The 21,472-nt window shown below is 41.6% G+C and overlaps 1 long non-coding RNA gene across 1 annotated transcript in view; it reads left to right on the top strand.

Annotated features, from left to right (window-relative positions):
- LOC143987377 (uncharacterized) overlaps positions 1-21,472 on the top strand; it is a 76,488-nt gene that overhangs the window by 49,452 nt on the left and 5,564 nt on the right. Inside the window, exons 3-4 of the long non-coding RNA XR_013276635.1 lie at positions 13,592-13,687; positions 20,431-20,546. This is a non-coding gene — a long non-coding RNA (uncharacterized LOC143987377). The remainder of the gene's footprint in view (positions 1-13,591; positions 13,688-20,430; positions 20,547-21,472) is intronic.

The following is a 21,472-nucleotide window of genomic DNA, read 5'->3' as shown; positions in this document are numbered from 1 at the left end:
TGTCCCCATGTTGATGAGGACAAGGGCCTCTTCCCGACAACCCTGGCCGTTGGTTGTCGGCCAGGCTGCGTGTTCGGATAAGGGTCTGGTATGGATTTAGGGGGGACCACCACACTGTTTTTTTGGGGTTGGGGTTCCCCTTAAAATCCATACCAGACCTAAGGGCCTGGTATGCTCCTGGAGGGGGAACCCATGCCGGTTTTTTATTTAAAATTTGGCGTGGAGTTCCCCCTCGAGAGCTGATTATTCTGTGAGAGAGGCAACATTGTCGTTTCAATATCGATGGAGATCCGACTAGGAGGCGACTTCCATTGAAATCAATGGGTAAAAGTCGCCTAGAAGTCGGATTGAAGTAGTACAGGAACCTTTTCTGAAGTCGGAGCGACATCAATAGTGTGCATTAAGACGGCTCTCATTCACTTACATTGATTTTTACATGTAGCACAACTTGAGGCGACTAGGGGCAACTTGGGGTGACTTGAAGTCGGATCCAAAGTTGCCCCTGTGTGAATGGAGTCTGAGAGGGGTGTTGATATGTACAGTACTTAACAAAAAATACAGCTAAGAGACCCAATAACATTGCTTGAGATTTCAGTTCAAAGCACAGAAAGTTGCAAGGACACAATATCACAAGATCAACAGGTATGCTCTATACTGACAGAAAATGTTCTTCAAAAACTGTTCTTCAAGAACTGTTAAGCTGCAACATTTAAAAATTTTCTTGAGTTTAGTAATCCTTTAGGGATCTCTGTATAGAATAGTTGAATTAGGCAGAAATCCAAAGTTACAAATTTTAAAACTCATAAGCAAAGAGTGGTTCCCAATGCTAACTGTTTCAGCGGGCTTGCTGTGCAAAGCTTGCTCTACATTTACACTATCGTTCTCTGAATGCCCAGAACAGAGAATTCTCTGGCCTCTCTTTTGACATGATGTGACTCACACTTGCACGAACAAGGAGTTACACTGGTGAAACAATGAAGCACATAATGGTTAACTGTTGCTACAGAAACCAGAGCCAAGCAGCAGGTGGTCTTTGCCCTAATCACGCTTTTGTTAAGCGGCACGTGCCACGTGCTATTTAACATTTAGTGATGACGAGCAGTTGGATGCATCTGACAGTCTGTGTGACAATAGAAACTTAAACGTTCTCTTACCACATCACATAAACGATTATGTTTCTATTTTTTTAAACAGTATATATATATATATATATATATATATATATATATATTATATATATATATATATATATATATATATATATATATATATATATATATATTTATATATATAATGTTTTAAAGGTACGACTTTTGTTATCTTAAGGCATTCTCTGCATTCAAATCTAGGAATTGCATAAACATATGGGTTTTTGGGGTTTTTGTTTTTTTGCATGACACACATATGGCAACTCTTTCATTTGAATGGCCTGCTGTATGTGCAACAAAGGTGTAAAAGAAGCTGCTGCACTGCACTTTTTTTTGGGCGTAGAGCTTCATACATTTTTTTACCACACAGTTTTGTACATTTACTGGCAAAACACACATCTGCTGACCTCTATTGGATTGTCATTAACCACTTCATGACCAAAGGTTCAGTGGGAATATCTGAATGATGGGTGCCGCTATAGCTATCATTCCGATATCCTTGTTTTTAGCCGGCGATTCTGTGCACCATAAGAATGATCATAGCGGCAGTTCCGCTGCTTGATGGTTCTTACAGGCGATGGGAGGGGACACCCCTCTCCCACTGCCATCCGATGCTTCTCCGGGATCTTCTGTGCCATCGGGAACCCAGAGAAAGAATCAGCCACCGCCGGATGATGACCATAGAGATTTCCAGTGATCAGATGGTCACCAGTCATCTCTATGACTGTCAGAGGCACCGGCGTGATGTTATGACTCTCCCTCCTGATTGGCTGAGACATAGCAGTGGGCACCATTGGCTCCTGCTTCTGTCAATCAAAGTCAGTGAGCCAATGAGAGGGGTGCGTGACTTTGTTTCTGAATGGACACACAGAACAGCGGCTCGGTTTGGGTGCCCCTATAGAAAACCACTTGCTGTGGGGCACTCAGCGGGAGGGAGGGGCTAGGAGCACCGGCAGGGGACCCGAGAAGAGGAGGACCTGGGTTCCTCTGTGCAAAACCACTGTACAGAGCAGGTAAGTATAACATGTTTGTTATTTTTAAACAAAAAAATACAAGAATTTAATATCACTTTAATCCCTCTTCATCCTTTTCAAGAATCATTGAAAATACAACTCCAGTATATTTTTTGGTGGTGTTAAGTGAGGGGAAGGATTAAAAGTTTTGTTGGGGAGATTGCAACTCACTTCCAGTACTGGTGAACAAACAGGGTATGAGGGAATACCCCAATATGGATACAGATTGCCATAAAGCTCAGAGGTGCTCCTCCTACCTCTATATAAATATAAAAAAAATGTAAGTAGTAAAGTCCCCCCTCTTCAAAACACATACTCAGCTGCTCAGTGAATCCAGCATTGCAATCTGTTGATCAGGTGCCACATAGCAGGTCCCACACCACCATCACGGTTCTCCTCAGCTAGTTGCCTTTTCCGGATGCAGGCAGCTTGCTCCGAGGTAGTACTGTACCCACCCACCTACCTGCCCTCTGGCTTGCCCTTCACACACTCTGTGTGCTGATCCTGAAGTGTCCTGGAAGATGTGATGTAAGTATACCAGGAGACTGCAAGACAAGGTACACTACGTTTTGGCATAGGCTGGAATGGCAATAGGGGCCGGGCAAAACAATTTTAAGGAAATCTCTGTAATTCTGCTTGGGGAGGGGGATGGTAAAGCAGAACTAATTCATTTTTTTTGGAATTAAGCTCCGCTTTAAGGTCTGTGCTACCATTCGGGAGATTCTGGTCATTTGCTGTGTCACTGACTAGTACCAGTAGGTCAGTAAAAATCTCCAGAATGGCTACAAAAAAAAAAAAAAGCAATTAAAACCTGAAAGATGTTCAAACCCATCACCATTTTTTCAAAAACAGAAAAAGAAATTGTCTTTACCTCTGCAACTTTCTTAGTGGTTTTATATATTCAGAAAGCTACCGTATATAATACCTTATTATAACAATATGTCAGTGCCATAAGTGAATACGTGTTGTTATAATAATTAGGATTTTAAATAAAAATGGGGCCAATAACTGCAGCTGTACATATTTAGGGCAGTAAATATTTTTAATATTCCCCACGATCAACATATTTTAGACTTTTATATTGCACGTCTGCTTATCATAGTTGTAAAAGGTGTAATTTATGAAATAAGTATATAGCATACTGGCTAAATGCCCAAAGAACCTTCTCATTGTATCCTAGAATATGTGATATCACCGTAGTTAAAGGGACCCTGTTGCCAGACCAATTATTTCAACAAAAATCTCCCTGTAGCACTACCACCACAGGGGCCACGGGTATGGTTCTTTCCCAATCAGTACAGAGGCTGCCAATCACCCAAGTAACAGTCCATTCATTCTGCCTCTAATAAACAGTCTAGGGAATTGTCTTTTTGTAATGTATTGCTTGCAGAACTTGTGACAGGAGAGGGATTAGGGCATGGGATACTCCGAAACGATTTGTACTGTACTTAGCAATTAAATTACAGTGTTCTCCTTAAGCAACTACAAACATTGAACAGTCTATTCCCTCACAGATGAAGAATATGGGGGAAAATCACACTGGCATCTGGTTAACTTGTTCCAATGTATAACTGCCAGTACCCAGTGAAATCTTCAGAACACTATGGGGGTTATTTATGAAAAGCAAATCCACTTTGCACTGAAAGTGCACTTGGAAGTGCAGTCGCTCTAAATCTAAGAGGTATATCTGAAATGAGTGGAAGCTCTGCTGATTTTATCATCCAATCATGTGCAAGCTAAAATGCTGTTTTTTATTTTCCTTGCATGTCCCCCTCGGATCTACAGCGACTTTACTTCCAAGTGCACTTGCAGTGCAAAGTGGATTTTTCTTTAGTAAATAACCCCCTATAAGTCAAAAGAATCACTTTTAGGGTCTTTTACTCACAAATCCCAAGGACAACTGCTTCTTTCGAGCTTCCTCCAGACACCATTCAGTGACGGAGCTAATCCTCCTCCTTACTAAGTTCCCTGGAAGAAAGTTTGTGGACAGATCCAGGCTGCTTCTAGGTCCCAGCACTGCAGCTCCTGAAACCTTACAGAAAGGCAACCTAGTGCTTTACCTGCCCCAGGGGCAACAGCCCACCTGAGGCTGGGCACTCTCAATTATAGGGACAGACAATCCCTCCAGTGCTTCAGACTATTTATCAACTAATTTTAATACCTCCCCAGGTATTGTCTAGGCCTTGATCAATATTCAGGCTGGTGATTTGAACGTTCCCTAAGTTCTAGAAGCTTCTTCTAGAGGCAGGGGGAGGCAATCAATCTCCCAGCGTGTGAAACCACGAACAGTCCATACAAAGCAATCTCTGCTCCCTTGATTACAGAAGGAGCCAAAAAACAAATTTACCTGAGCAGAAGGGTGCTACATCCCCATTAGATTATATGTTCAGTTAACATATTACACTGGCTGGGATGGTCACTAACTGGCACTGATGTCGCTGGCGGCACTATTACAGTGATCAGTGATAATACTGTGCACTGACACTGTAAAAAAAGGACACTGGCTGGGAAGGGGTTAACTGCTTGCCTAACAAGTGTAATGTGTTCTGCTTTTACTAACTAATCTGCTTTCAAGGGAGAAGAAATAGCCAGATCGCTGTTCCTATGTACACAGAGTTCTGTGTGTTTGTAAACACAGAGCACTGTGTGTGATTGAACACAGTTGATCGGCAGGTTTCAGATGAAATCATTGATTGAAATCTGCTGCCAAACTTGAGCTGTGTCCAATCACAGCATAGGTACGTGATATGACACTTCCGGGTCTGGGGTGTGCGACCCGCTTCTATTGCGATTGGACACAGCAGGAGCCAATTAGCGGGTTCGGCAGATGCAATGTCTGCCTGGACCCGCCAGCCATTTGGGAGACAGGCAGAACAGCGGTCTATAGCGCAAAAAAATAAAAACCACAGAGATGATCAAATGCCCCCAAAAGAAAGCTCTATTTGTGGGAAAAAAGGGCAAACATTTTATTTGGGTACAGCGTCGCATGACCGTGCAATTGTCAGTTAAAGTAATGCAGTGCTGTATCGCAAAAAATTGCCTGGTCTTGAAGGGGGGGGGGGGGGTAAACCTTCCGGAGCTGAAGTGGTTAAAATAGTAGCTTTTTCTGTGCTTTTACAGTAGTAAACTGACTTTTTTATTTTCATCTACAGGTCAGCTTATAATAAAGCTGACCTGTAGATAAAATGAGTGTGTCCTAAACATGCACCACTTGGGAGATATTCTAGAAAGTTTCCGTTGGTGTGGTCACCGGCTCATGCGCTGTGAAGGAACGGTATACCCGTTCCATTCCTTCGGAGCTGTGTGCCGCAGCCGAGACTCCTGGACCTATAAGCAGCCATATACAACATAATAGAGAGATACCAAGAACAAAGAAGATTCCCCCATCACATTTACCCAAATGCATTCATCAGCAGCCACATACAACATAATAGAGAGATTATAACAGCTAAGAAGATGAGCCCATTGTGTCATCATTTTTACAGAGGACGTAGCTACCGTGTTTCCTCGAAAATAAGCACGGGTCTTACATTCATTTTGGCAACAAAAGACCCAGTAGGGCTTATTTTTGGGGTAGGTCTTATATAACATGCTGTCTTCTCTCCCTCCCTGCCTGTCAGGAATCCCCAGTTTGAACAAAGTTAAAATGCCAAAATCCTCTCTGTTATGCCGCATACACACGGTCAGAAATTCCGAGCATGTGTAGGCTCCATCGGATATTTGCTGTCAGAATTTCCGAAAACAAAAATTTGAGATTTGAAATCACTTGTTGTAAATTCCGTACGTGTGTAGACAATTCCACGCACAAAATTCCACGTATGCTCAGAATCCAGCAGAAGAGCCGCACTGTGTTGTACGTCAGCGCGTTCTTGACGTTCGGAATTTCCAATAACATTTGCGTGACTGTGTGTATGCAAGACAAGTTTCAACCAACATCCGTCGGAAAAAAAGCACAGTTTTTGTTGTCGGACAATCCGATGGTCTGTACGCGTCATTATAGTAGCACACAATACACAATGTGTGTGTCCCAGCAATCCAACTGTGCCAAACATCTCAGCTCTGCTCTCCTCCACCTCTGCCAGCCGCCAGCAGGGGGCCACACCTCCCCCCGCCTCCCCTTCTGAATGCTCAGAGTAGGGAAGAGAGCACACCAGCATGTGAAGAAAAAGGGATCTCTAAATACCTTGTGGAGACAGGAATATCCATACCGCATACTGCACACAGTATGACATGTTGATTGATTGCAGAGGCTCTGCACTGTGACTATCGTGATCCGCTGATGCTCTGCAGAGGGAGGAGGGAACTGAGATTCCTTGCCGGCAGCCAGGAGGAGAGGAGGAGACAGGCGGGGAGATCAGCTGAACGCCTCTCTGTACCAAAGGCACCTGACACCGCTATACCACAGAGACACGCACACGGCACTCTGCCGTAACAGAGAGGATTGTAGGAGTACACAAGCACCTCAAACTAGGGCTTATTTCGGGGTAGGGCTTATATTGCAGCCCTCCTGGAAAATATTGATAGGTCTTATTTTCAGAGTAGGTCTTATTTTCCGGGAAACACAGTATAATTTTCAAAGAGGCATCACCCTGCCAATAATCAGGTAGCTGATGGGTGAATCTTGTTTGTTACTGTAATCTCTCTATTACCAAGCTGTCAGCTTACAAGATATAGAAGGCCTCAATTGTGGCCTCCTGATGTCTCCAAAGGGCCTCATGCAATATTTATTTTTAAGTAATGTTAGAGAAGACTGTCATAGCCAGAAGACTTAGTAATGGAAATAGCCAGAGACTCTTCTAAAGGACTGGTCTTTAGACTGAAGTCAGTAACTAGGGACATGTCATAGAAAACTGCTAGAGATTACCGTTATTAAAGAACACTTTGCAAATCAATGCTCCTACTACTGATTGTTGGGAATCAAGGGCCACAAGTCAGGCACCAAAGGGTTGTATGTGGCGCTCAGGCTGCAGGTTGGGCACCAGGGCTCTATTATGTTGTATGAGACTGCAGATTGGGGAATCTCTTGAAAGTGTTTTTTGAAACCATTAAATTGATGGGTTTAGTTTGAAAAAAGCTTTTTGTTATTGGCAGAAAGTCGAGGGAGGAGGAGGAAGAGCAGAACATCTGTTTTTCAGTGAAGTTCTGCTTTAAAGTGGAGTTCCACCCAAAAGTGAAAGCTCCGCTTATCTGACCCCTCCCCCCTCTGGTGTCACATTTGGCATCTTTTGGGAAGAGGCAGGGAACCGGTACCTGTTTTTGACAGATACCCATCCCCACTTCTGAGAGATCTCTCCATGGCAAGATCACTCGGAAGTCGGGTCCCCGCGCCTCCTTCCCCCACCACTGGGCCATTCAGAAAGCGCAGCGAGCTTTGCCGGCTTAACCGGCTGTGAATCCACAAGGCTTCACTGCCGGTTTTCCTTACAGACAATAGTGGCAGCAGCACCTGAGAGCCGATGGAAACATCATCTGGGATGCCGACATAGGTGGATTCCAGGACAGGTAAGTGTCCTAATACTAAAAGTCAGCAGCTACAGTATGTGTAGCTGCTGACTTTTAATCTTTTTGATGGGGGGGACTGGAACTCCGCTTTAATATTTACTATCTAATATCAACTGCATTTCCTCATAAGCCATATATTACTGCACCTTCTCTAACACTATTGCATTTTTTGTTCATGTACTTAAATTAAACTTGAAGAGAAAAAGTAGCTTGTAATGACTTGTTAACTTATTTCAGATTTTTTCTCACAGACCTATGTAAAAGTAATAATGATTTGAGAAGAAGTCCACAGCTCCTCCAGGCCTGTGCTTATCAGTGTTATTGCCCATAGCAACCAATTACATTTCAGCTGTCATTTTACTGTGCAGGCTAGATTATAGGAAGAAACACATTGCTGTTGGCAACTCATTCACATTATTTCACAACTTCTTCTTATTGCATAAGACCCAAGATTTTTTTGAAATGGGTTACAAAAAACAATTGTAAATGGGGAAAAAAGCTTATATGAATGCATCTGCTCTTCATACTTTTTTTTTTGGTATTAAACAGACTGTTGCCTGTGTGGCCCATGTCTTTGATTGCAGTCGAAGTTGTGATTATCCATGTGTTTGTCTTTGGGCGCTTCGCCCAGTTGAAAAATCTAATAAAATATAAATGCAGCACAATTCAATTTGGCTCAAATCCTGACTCATTATCATACCATCTTAAAAGTTATATGTGATAGACTAGAGAACGATTAAATCACACACACTGTGTGTAGATGCAATTCACCCTTACACAATCTAAAATCTAATTGGTTGGAAAGATTCCGTTTGAAAATGAAGAGTTGTTAAAATCACTAAACCTGACCAGTCAACATTACTAACTATATATATATATATATATATATATTTTTTTTTTTTTTATGAAATACAGTTTTGATGAGGTCTGGTACCTGACAATTGATATTGTAAGGCTGATTTGATTAAACAGGGAATTTTTCATTTTGGATAACTGCAATGATATTGGACACACAATCACCTGCACACAAATTAAAATGATCGGATGACTGATGTGAATACAGTTTCAATGACCTAGTTGAAAAGTATTCTCATTGTATTAACAACTTCAATACTGGGCACTTTCACCCATTTCCTGCCCAGGCAAATCTTCAGCTTTCAGCGCTGTCGCATTTTGAATGACAAGTGTGCGGTCATGTAACACAGTACCCAAATTACATTTTTATCATTTTTTTGAGCCAGGTAGAACTTTCTTTTGGTGGTATTTATTCATTGTTGGGTTTTTTATTTTTTATTTTTTTTAAAAGAAAAATGACCAAACATTTTGAAAAAAAAAAAAGTTTTTCTTTGTTTCTGTAAGAAAATTGTGTAAATAAGTAATTTTTCTCCTTCACTGATGTGAACTGATAAGGCTACACTGATGGGACTGATAGACTGCTGTAATGGGCACTGATGAGGTGGCACTGATGGGTACCGATGAGACGGCACTAAAGGGTACTAATGAGGTGGCACTGATGAGGCACTAATATGCAGCACTGATAGGCACTGTTATGCGGCACTGATGGGCAGCACTGATGGGTACTAATTGGCATGACTGATGGGCAATTATTGGCATCACTGCTGGGCAATTATTGGCATCACTGTTGGGCACTGACTGTCATTGCTGCTGGGCACAGTTATGGCTGCACTGATAATCAGGGCATTGATAATCAGTGTCCTGATTATCTGTGCAGGTCTCCTCTGTGAGGAAATGCTGCTGATTTGTTCTCCTCACACGCTGTCAGTGTGAGGAGAGGCATTTCCTTGTTTACATGTAATCAGCTGTGATTGGACACAGCTGATCAAATAGGCAAAGAGCCTCGTCATCAGCTCTTTACTGAAATCGGGGATGCAGGGGAACCAAACGAGATCATATGACGTTGTTCCAGAACGAGAAAGCTACCTTGCGTCGCCATTTTACTATATGATGGGTGGGAGGTGGTTAAACTCCATATGCACTGCCTACTAGCACATTATGATGGACTTACCTGCCAAAGAATTCCCTCCAGTGGTGAGATGTTAGTGCTCAGAAGCTTGCGTCTTTTTCTGGTATTCCTTCCAGGTTCACTCTGTTCAGCTGCTTGAATGGCCAGGCCGTGATGACGTCACTTCCATGTATGCATACTGGAGTCACTTCATCACAGTACAGAGCAGGAGCCATAAATGTACTTGGGGGGGCATGTACATTACTGCTGACAGGCTGGGGGAGGCATCTATGACAGCAGAAACCATTAGGGTCCCTTCTGCATTACAAAATCTGCCTGTCAGAGTTTATTTACAAATTTGAGTTTAATAACGCTTTGAGGCCTCATTCACATGGGCGGCTGGGGGGTGGTAAATACAGGTGCTTGAGCCACAGTTTTACTGCCCCCTGTCCACCCGCCTAAAGAAGCACATGCAGCTGTTACCATGCTGCATCTATGGTGCTTTGCTTCACGATGAGTGCAAAAAAATGATAACCCCAGTTCCGCCTAAAAAGTACATGCAACTGTAAATATGCTGGATCTATGGTGCTTTCCTACACGGTGAGTGCAAAAAATTATACCCCCCGTTGCGATCAGTAAGCAATACTGTCACCAAATGAATGGGGCTGCACTAGAAGCACCCAGTAACCAAAACAAACACAGTTGGGGTGTGGTGGGAAGGACTTTCAGGGTTAAAACAGGCAGTGATGAGGTGACATATCAATTTTCAGCTGTCTGTCAACTGCCTTCTAAAAAGCTATCCACTGCGGGTAGCTTTTCACAGGGGCAGCAAGGGCTGCTGCCCATGTGAATGAGTCTTTTTTATAGTGGAATGGGGATTTTGAGCCCGCACACGTTAAGCCTCATATAATGCCATGCTGATGTTTTATTATGTAGGGGCGGTGTAATGTGTTTTGCATATTGCACTATTTTTTTTCTTTCTTTTTTTATGTATTCAAAGTGCTTTGACATGTTGTGACACATTTTTATGCAACACAAATCAATGTTCATGTATGGTATAAACAAGGCACATAAAGAACACTTAATGCCTTCAGCCCGCATTAATCAATACTCTTAGGAAAAAGACAGTTTATTGCTTCTATCTAGAGTAGTTTTGCCAGATTCCTTGGAAAGTTCTAAGATATCCATTGCCAACTGATGACTCGGGTTAGGGTAGGATGATGTTTGCAACACCTTCCCAGCCAATCAAAGTCTCAAGGTGGTATACACAGCTATCAAAGGGACAAGACGAAGGTAGAAAGGGTTACTGGTGTGTAGCTTTCTGGTAATGTTCACTTGAGTCCTCATTTCCATGGTCATGGTGATAAGCAGGTCAGGAGAGAAAAAGAAACAGGACACCACAGCTCGCACAAAGAGGCAAAGAAAACTTGCTTGGAAGTGATGAGAATGCTTGGGTAAGCACCAAGAATTGAATCCTCATTCTGCATAGTCATTTATATTGACTCGGCACATTGAATTACTTGCTTGCCTTGCCATCTCATTAAATCAAGATTCTAATAACAGTTGCAGAAATACACATATACAATTAGGGGCCTATTAATAAATGTTTCATACAAGAGTCTCAAATTCTCGCTCAAGATTCACATATTTTCTAATTTTATTCCATTGGGCAAAAGCTGTGTAATTCTTGTGTGACAAAAATTATACTCCTCCTTAGCCCTTGTACACACGATCAGACATTCCGATGGACAATGTCCGATAGGACCTTGTTGTCAGATAATCCAACAGTGTGTGGGCTCCATCGGACTGTTTCGGTCGGAGTATCCGACGGACCAAGTTTTCCAGCTGGGCTATAAAATTTTCCGACAACATGATCCGATTGGACTTTGCCCGATCATGTGTAGAGAATTCCGATCGGACAAAGTGCCACGCATGCTCAGATCAAATTCCTAGACCAAAGCTATTGGCTACTAGCCTGAACGTAGTCCCGTCCTAATGATATAAAAGTCATCACGTTAAGTACGATCGGATTTTCTGACAACTTTTTGTCCGACTGTGTGTATGCAACAGTTTCGGACAAAATCCGTCGGACAAAATCCGACGGATTTGGTTGTCGGAATGTCCGACCGTGTGTACAAGGGCTTAGACTTTCATGAGCTATACTTCACACTGCTGAGGCAACTACCCTCTTGTACATTCAAGCCCTAAAGATTCTGTTTCCCTGAAACATATTGGCTATCAACTATAAATAAGAGATTATCATTTGCACCTAACCTTATTATCAAATCATCCTTTTTGTCACCCATTGTCACCACACTTCTTTACTCAAGGTCCCTCAATAGGGACAGTTTTGCACATCATCAAGAATAGTAGTCCTCCAGATCTAGTGCCACTTCTGAGCAAACCCTTTTGGAGATGGATTAGAACACTTGTCCGTTTTTATTGCTGTCTGTGCCCCTGTTAAGGAGGTTCATCCTCTCTGTCCCTATTTGTCCTGTATACTATTATCAAAGTTATACTATTATGAAAGTGAAAGTAAAAGAAAATCCCAAATATTGGGTTACCCCCAGAAAAGTAATAGAGGGGAAATCTTCCAATGGGACAATAGTTCTGGTGACCTGGGGGTCCCCGACGCATTTCCTTAACCGGTTCCCGACCAGCGTACGACGATCTACATCAACAGAATGGCACGGGCAGGCATATTGGCGTACAGGTACGTCCAATCTTCAATGCCGCCCTGCCATCGGGAGCGCGCCGCCGCCGGCGCGCTCCCATGCTGGTTGGGACCCCCGTGAGTCCGGTCGCGGGAGCCGCGGACTCGATCGCCGCGGGCATACCCGCGATCGTCTCACGGGACAGCTGAATGGAGGAAATGCCGTGTAAACAGCATTTCTCCATTCTGCCTAGCAACTAGTGACGCTGATCTCTGCTCCATGTGATTGGAGCAGAGATCAGTGTTCACTAAATGAAAGCCCAACCCCCCCACAGTTAGTAACACACCCCTAGGAACACTTAACCCCTACACTGCCACACACTGGTTAACCCCTTCACTGCCAGTGTCATTTACACAGGAACCACTGCATTTATATAACAGTGATTACTGTATAAATGACAATGGTCCCAAAAATGTGTCAAAAATGTCCGATGGGTCCCCCACAATGTCGCAGTCACAATAAAAATCGCTGATCGCCGCCATTACTAGTAAAAAAAAAAATAATAAAAAATTATTAATAAAAATGCTATAAAACTATCCCTATTTTGTAAATGCTATAACTTTTGCGCAAACCAATCAATAATCGCTTATTTTTTTTACCAAAAATATGTAGAAGAATACGTATCGGCCTAAACTGAGGGAAAAAATGTTTTTTTATATATTTTTGGGGGATATTTATTATAACAAAAAGTAAAAAATAATGCGTTTTTTTCAAAATTGTCGCTCTATTTTTGTTTATAGCGCAAAAAATAAAAACCGCAGGGGTGATCAAATACCACCAAAAGAAAGCTCTATTTGTGGGAAAAAAAGGACGTCAATTTTGTTTGGGAGCCACGTCGCACGACTGCGCAATTGTCAGTTAAAGCGACGCAGTGCCGAATCGCAAAAAGTGGTCTGGTCTTTGACCAGCAAAATGGTCCGGTCTGTAAGTGGTTAATTTCAAGGGATTTCCTCTCACTTCCTGTTTGGTTATGGAACAGGAAGTGAAGGGAAATCTCCGCAATAAACACAGATGGTGAAAAAAAATCTGACAGCGGTTATAATACTCCCTTGCTATATCTAAAATAAAAATAAAAGAAAAAGAAAAAAGCTTTGTCTATAATTCTACTTTAAGGTGATTGGAAATGAGCAATTCTTTAAGAAAGATTATTGATTTTTCACAAAGATGTTCGTACTGCTTGTATGTTTTCCTGTTTGAAATGTTATTTTCTGTACAAGAACCTAATTCAATATCTTGCTTCCTTCTTTACAGATGGTGACGCTTGCAGTGATTAAGTATTCAAGTCATCAAAATCTATTAAGAATTAATATCATCAAAATCTTTTGATACGTTCAGTGACAAAGGCAGGTAAGATACATTGTTTCAAGAAAGATTAAATAAGACCAGGGCTTTTTTTCAGTGGGAACCCGGGGGAACACAGTTCTGAATGTGGCAAGAGATTCTGGGGGGGTCTATTGATACTGGCTGCTGGGGATCTATAGTTGCTGGAGGAGAATCTATTATTTCTGGGGGTGGGACTTATAATGCTGAAGGGTCAATCATTGCTGGGATGGATCTGCTGTTGAGGGAGGGGTCTATTGTTGCTGGCTGCTAGAGGCTCTATTGATGCTGGCTGTTGGGAATCCATTGTTGCTTGAGGGTCCATTGTTGCTGGGATAGATCGAGCTACAGGGGATCTATTTTACTGCTTTTTTTGTTATCATTAACAAATTCCATACACATTACTTAGCACCACAAAATTATACTTGGTTCTGTATTCCCTAAAATGGGTGGTACTGGGAGGTGGGTTGGGGTGGAACCAGGGGATGGTGCGTGGAAGTGAGTAGAGGGGGTGACTTGGAAGAGGGGAGTTCCTGCACCTATTCTCTGAGGAAAAAAAAGCCCTGAATAAGACAAACAGTAGAGTGTGAAGTACATTATGCCTTAGTGACCAGTCATAAATTATCTATTATTTCATCTTTTACTATAACAGGATTGATCTGATATAATGTAGAATATCATTACTTCTTTTTCCAAATTTCCCTACCATATACATACAATATACTGCCTTGTGAATTAATTTGTTTACCATTTTTGAGAAACTTTACATGTTTTACCTTATCCAAGAGATGCTAAAATCATCCCCTAGGGTAAAAAGATGCCAGAGGGTTCTCTTGTAGATGTACTGACCAGTGTGAGATATTTTCATCCTGGAGAGGGCCAAAGTCAAGGAGAAAAGTTATGGCAGGAATGCAATCACATATGCGGGAGGGATTACCACAAGCAATTACTGTGGATTACCACAAGTAGGTACAGTATAAGGCAGTTGATATCTTTATATCTATGATGTAAATAGTGGTGAAAATCTATAAGCCCTTGTACACACGGTCGGACATTCCGAATGTCCAATCGGACTGGGTTGTCGGATAATCCGACAGTGTGTTGGCTCCATCAGACTGTTTCCGTCGGAATATCCGACGGACCAAGTTTGAGAGCTTGACTCTAAAACTTTCCGACAACATGATCCGATCAGATTTTGTCCGATCATGTGTAGAGAATTCCGATCGGACAAAGTGCCACGCATGCTCAGATCAAATTCCTAGACCAAAGCTATTGGCTACTAGCCTGAACGTAGTCCTGTCGTAACAAAATAACGTCATCACGTTCTGAATGATCGGATTTTCCGCCAACTTTGTCCGACCGTGTGTATGCAACACGTTTCGGACAAAATCCGTCAGACAAAATCCGACGGATTTTGTTGTCGGAATGTTCGACCGTGTGTACAAGGGCTTAAGGTAAACAAAGCAGGCAACAATAAAATCTAGGCTCTCTCCAATTTATAAAGGTGCAGTGACTTAATATAGCCATGAATATAGCCATAGCAAATGTAATGTAATGTAAGTAATCAAGTAAATAATAAATTAAACCATCCACTCTAAATCATGTACATAAAAATGTGAAAATCACACACAAAAAAATGTATAAATAAATTAAAAACTCCTTTAACTCCAGCAATGTCTGTGTATTGCTTCCACTATCCAAAAAAGGAACACCACGTGCAACTGAGAGTAAGACCGCACTCACCAGTTCACTAGATACCAGTCACACTTTGGGAATTAACAATCTCAGCTTCCACTATGTACATCCAGCTCCATCTATACACCTGAGGTCCTCTGGCTGTAGTAGCAGCAGCCCACCACTTGATATTTGGAAAAGCCCACAATGCCACTAGATGCAAAAGAAGCGCTCGCGCAAGGAGCCACCTTTATTACTGTTATATTCAGTTTTTTTATATGCCTACCTATTGCTAGCAGCCTTCTATTTATTATTATTATTATTTTAGCTTAGGCTTATTCCATTTATCTCTCCAACTTATACCAACTGGTTTGCCACTGCAGCTCAAAACCAAGGCACCAGGCTGAAGCCAGCTTTTGGCTAATATCACAGAACTGGTCCAGGCTTGGGAAAGATCGAGACCATATGGTCAGGATCCACCCACATGCCTGGACCAGCACCTGGCCCACTGACAGTCACCAGCTCTCTGCTCACGGAGCTGTGAGAACCGAGCAATCACAGTGTTTGTTCAATCAGTTCTCAGTGTTAGAGCCAGCGGGGGAAAGATGGCAGACACACTGCCACCAAAAAAACTCTAACGTGGTTTAGTTAACTAAGGAAAAAAATAGCCTTCTGACTTTACCAAAAATGTTGATAGTTATAAGCACCAAGAAAGAACCAAAACTTTTTGTTTTCCATTGTAGACGGTGTAGGGGAGGGTTCAAACTACTGTCATTCCTTTTTTGCCAGACAACATCCATGGGGAGTGAGAGGATATCTTTCCAATATCCCCTCTTACTCGAAGTGTAAGATTTCCCTTATTTACCTGTTCTGATGGAAACAAATATTGGCTTTAACTTAATTTTCATTCCCAGTGATAATTGTGAACAGGAGTGAATCTCCCTAAGCCCCTGTACACACGGTCGGAGATTTCCACAACCAAATCCGTCGGATTTTGCCCGTCGGGTTTTGTCCGTCGGATCTTGTCCAAAACTGTTGCATACACACGGTCGGACAAAGTTGGCGAAAAATCTGATCTTTCAGAACGTGATGACGTAATTTCGTTATGATGGGACTACATTCAGGCTAGTAGCCAATAGCTTTGATGTAGGAATTTGATCTGAGAATGCGTGGCACTTGGTCCGATCAAAATTCTCTACACATGATCGGAGTATGTCCGACCGGCCCAGTTGGTCGGGAAATATTTCCAACATGTTGGAAAATTTGGTCCGACGGATATTCCGACGGAATCAGTCTGATGCATACCACACACAGTCGGATTATCCGACAACACAGTCCGATAGGACACATTCCGACGGATTCTCCGTCCGTGTGTACAAGGGCTAACAGAGACATATCAGTATAAACATGGGAGATGTTCTATCCCCTTACCACTTTATCCAATTGCAAAAAAATAAAAAATAGTTTTTCCTCTAGTAATACCTTAATCCTTATTCTGCAGATTACTACCTGATAGGACAGTAATCATATCTATTAATCTTTGGGATTATTAAAGGAATGCTTGTGTTGGAAAAAGACAGACAATTACATTGTAACTATGCAGTTCTACTAGGAAGAAGATTACATTATACAAGAACACTACCTGCTTGTGGCAGAACTGGTAATCACTGTATAAATGTATGAAACAGCATGTTGCACCTACAGTGCTTTGAAAAAGTATTCATACCCCTTGACATTTTCCAAATTTTCTCATGTTACAACCAAAAACGTCAATGTATTTTATTGGGCTTTTATATGACAGACCAACACAAACCAAAATAATTGTGACGTGGATGGACAATGATAAATGGTTTTCAATTTTTTTTTATAAATTAATATGTGAAAAATGTGGCATGCATTTGTAATCAGCCCCCTTTACTCTGATACCCCTAACCAATTGACTCCAGAAGTCAATTAGTTAAAGTTTGAGTCCACCTTTGTGTAATTTAATTTGCAGTATAAATACAGTTGTTCTGTGAAGCCTTCAGAGGTTTGTTAGAGAAACTTATTGAACAAACAGCATCGTGAAGGCCAAGGAACACACCACACCAGGCGAGGAATAAAGCTGTGGCGAAGTTTAAAGCGGTGTATCACGGAGCACTGTTCAATCCATCATCTGAAAATGGAAAGACTATGATACAACTGCAAACCTATTAAGACATGGCTGTCTACCTAAATTGGCAGGCCAGGCAAAGAGAGCAGTAACCAGAGTAGCAGCCAAGAGGCCCATGGTAACTCTGGAGAAGCTGCAGAGATCCACAGCTCAGGTGGGAGAATCTGTATACAGGACAACTATTAGTCGTGCACTCCACAAATCTAGCCTTTGTGGGAAAGTGGCAAGAAGAAAGCCATTGTTGAAAGAAAGCCATAAGAAGTCCCGTTTGCAGTTTGCAAGAAACCATGTGGGGGACACGGCAAACATGTGGAAGAAGGTGCTCTGGTCAGATGAGACCAAAATTTAACTTTTTGGCCTAAAAGCAAAACCTTATGTGTGGCGGAAAATTAACACTGCACATTACCCTAAATATACCATCCCCACCGTAAAACATGGTGGTGGCAGCATCATGTTGTGGGGATGCTTTTCCTCAGCAGGGGCAAGGAAGCTGACCAGAGTTGATGGGAAGATGGATGGAGCCAAATACAGGGCAATCTTAGAAGAAAACCTGTTAGAGTCTGAAAAAGACGTGAGACTGGGGCAGAGGTTCACCTTCCAGCAGGACAATGACTCTAAACATACAGCCAGAGATACAATGGAATGGTTTAGATGAAAGCATATTCATGTGTTAAAATGGCCCAGTCAAAGTACAAACATAAATCCAATTGAGAATCTGTGGCAAGACTTGAAAATTGCTGTTCACAAATGCTCTATCCAATGTGACAGAACTTGAACTATTTTACAAAGAAGAATGGGCAAAAAATTCCCTCTCTAGATGTGCAAAGCTGATAGAGACATACCCAAAAAGACTTGCAGCTGTAATTGCAGCGATAGGTGTACACTTGGGGGGGGGGGGGGGGGGGGGGCGAATACAAATGCATGCCACACTTTTCAAATATTTATTTGTAAAAAAAAATTCCTTCCACAATTATGTGCCACTTTGTGTTGGTTTATCACATAAAATCCCAATACAATACATTTACGTTTTTGGTTGTAACATGACAAAATTTGGAAAATTTCAAAGGGTATGAATCATTTTTCAGTATGTCCATATAAATAGCATGCTAACTGATTGACAGTTTGCATAGCACCACTTTCTTACAAGGGTTTTTTCCTCACTTTAAGGTCCAATAAACATAAACATGTCGGCTTATGTAAAAGATTCACAGAATTAATTAGAGCATAAATTGTACAAATGAAAGTGGTTTTGTGTTGCTCATAAGACATGAATACATTTTTGTGCAGTAGTCCCAATGAAGAAATCTAGCAACTGTCAATGTCCCTCTTTTAGCTTAAACTCCAGCTTGGGTACAAACTCTCCCCTGCAGTTATTTTTTTGCATACATACTTTTTTTTGCCAGGCATCTTCTCTTCAGTCATTGGATGTCCCATTCCCTTTTCCCTTCTGTTCTTACCTCTGTAGGAAGGGTGCCCTTATTCCTGTACAGACAGGGGCGGACTGACCATTCAGCCACTCGGACACTGCCCGAGGGCCCCAAGCCTCTAGGGGGCCCCATCAGGGTTGCCAGCCTCAGAAAAACCAGGCACAGTTTGTAAAAATCTGTGTTTTTTTAACATCTGTCTCTGAAATGTCCCTTACCGCCATCATTTTGGTCTAAAAATCCTGAGATTATAGCTGCCCCACCCCTCCAGTACCTTCTCAGCCAATAGAAACATGTCTGTGTATACTGTGTGTACATGTATGTTTATACTATGTGATTGTATACTGTGTGTGTGTATACTGTGTGGCCCCATAATCTCTGATTGCCTGGGGGCCCCATAATCTCCTATTGCCCGGGGGCCCCATGAGCTGTCAGTCCACCCCTGTGTACAGAAGTGTACTTTATGGCGTATTAGCGCTGTTTTGTGTAAAAGTACTGTAAGTACTGTGAGTCCATGATGGCCTGTGCTCACAAGAAGTGGGTTGTATTTCAATGATCGTCATTTAGCGCAGAAGAGCAGTTACAACAGTAGGAGGGAGTAGAACTTCTGCATGGAATAGTTCTGGACAAGAAGCAAGTTTTGCAGCAAAAATACTAACCTATTTAATTCATTTATTTTAACTGGAATTAGATCATAAAATGTCTGCTAACCTAGACCAATTAGCTACATGGTGTTGCAGGGTGACAACACAGGAGCATTGCTAACAGACAGGGACAGAGTGTTGTCTCCCTTATAATAGGAACTGCCTGAACAAGAACCGTCATAGATTGATCAACAGGTACTATTTAGTGAAAATTGGTTAAATCATTTTTATATGAAGTAATCATGATTCTACAACTTTGCAAGATGAAAGTTTTGATAGGGAAATTATCATAAGATTAAACTCTTAACACCACTTAGTGAATTGACCCGAATGTAAGATTTCAGTGGCTACGTCTTCTTGCAACATATTTCCATAAAACCATTAAGATTGTGTGTTTATTTCTGGCTCAAAAGCAAAACTGTTGAAATCTGCAGTATATCTTAAATATTTTTACTTCACACTGCAAATTTTTTTCTTATCTTCGTATCTCCTCCCAAGCACAATTAAACCTGGAATGTGATGGGAACATTTAAAGAACGCTAAATGGTCAGTTCAGTGGCATGGATGCGAAAATCTTTATACAATTTATTCAATATGGAAAATGATAATGTATAGTGTACACAGAAATGTATATTTTGCTAATGATATCCAACAACTGCTAGAATGCCAGATGTGGCATTTGTATTAATCTGGCATGTACATATCTGCTTGTAAGGAATTATGCCAAAAATGTGGTATCTCCCTACATTCCTGGGATTTAATATGTTTTCCAAGCCAAAGAATCATCAAGTCTATTACATGGTGTTCATTCAAACCTGGATTATAGCTGACTGACAGTGAAATGTTTACTTGTTGTTTGCTCTCTTTTTGTTTTAGGTTTCACAGTTTTGATAAGTGATTATTTCTATCATTCTAAAGTGATATTCTATTCTAATGTAGCCTGTAATACTTCACATTTGGATATAGCACAATCACCAATTGACTCTTCACAGGTAGGTATCATTGAAACTGAAAGTGTTCATCTCTCATAAATTTCTGAGAAAATCAGGGGTTTATGTAGTATTTTACCATTTTGGGGAAATGCATTTGAGTTATAATTTCTGTCTCTCAACAGAGAGGTTTCATCCTCTCTATTGTCAGTAAGACAAAAAGTAATTGGAAATTCAACATTTTAGAGTTTTCACCAGAATGGGAGTTTAAGGGGAATTCTTCTCCTCTGTAAACCTGTTCAGGTGACAGCAGCCTAATGCCCCATACACACGGTTGGACATTCCGACCACAAAATCTGTCGGATTTTTTGCGGCGGATTTTGGCCGAAACTAGTCTTGCATACACAAGGTCGCACAAAGTTGTCGGAAAATCCGATCGTTCGGAACGAGGTGACGTTCGCAATGTACGTTGGGACTACGTAGAGGCCAGTAGCCAATAGCTTTCATCTCCAATATTTTTCTGAGTATGCGTAGCACTTTGCGCATCGGAATTCTCTACACACGATCGGAAAAAGTCTGATTGGATTTTGTTGTCGGAAAATTTTAAATCCAGCTCTCAAACTTTTTCCATCAGAAATTCCGACAGAAAAAGTCCAATAGAGTCCACACATGATCGGATTTTCTGACAACATAATCCGATCTGACTTTTTCCGTCTGAATTTCCGACCGTGTGTATGGCGCATTAGTGATGGAACCCTTTGAAGAGATTTCCTATAATTTTGTGTTGTGTTTCTGAACGGGATGTAAAGGGAGTTCTTCATCTTCACCAGGACATGGAAAGCAAAAAATAAGCTGATGTTAAAACGACTCTTTCCTGCTTTATTAAGAAGTAGAAAAAACATATTGGCTGTACGTACAGTATCTCACAAAACTGAGTACACCCCTCACATTTTTGTAAATATTTTATTATATCTTTTTATGTGACAACG

This window comes from Lithobates pipiens, unplaced genomic scaffold (assembly GCF_037356315.1).
Source record: "Lithobates pipiens isolate NorthernLeopardFrog02 unplaced genomic scaffold, aLitPip1_a1.2 Scaffold_18, whole genome shotgun sequence".
In the NCBI taxonomy this organism is placed as follows: domain Eukaryota; kingdom Metazoa; phylum Chordata; class Amphibia; order Anura; family Ranidae; genus Lithobates; species Lithobates pipiens.
The sequence above is the reverse complement of the archived record's forward strand: the minus strand, read 5'-3'. Positions and strand labels throughout refer to the sequence as shown.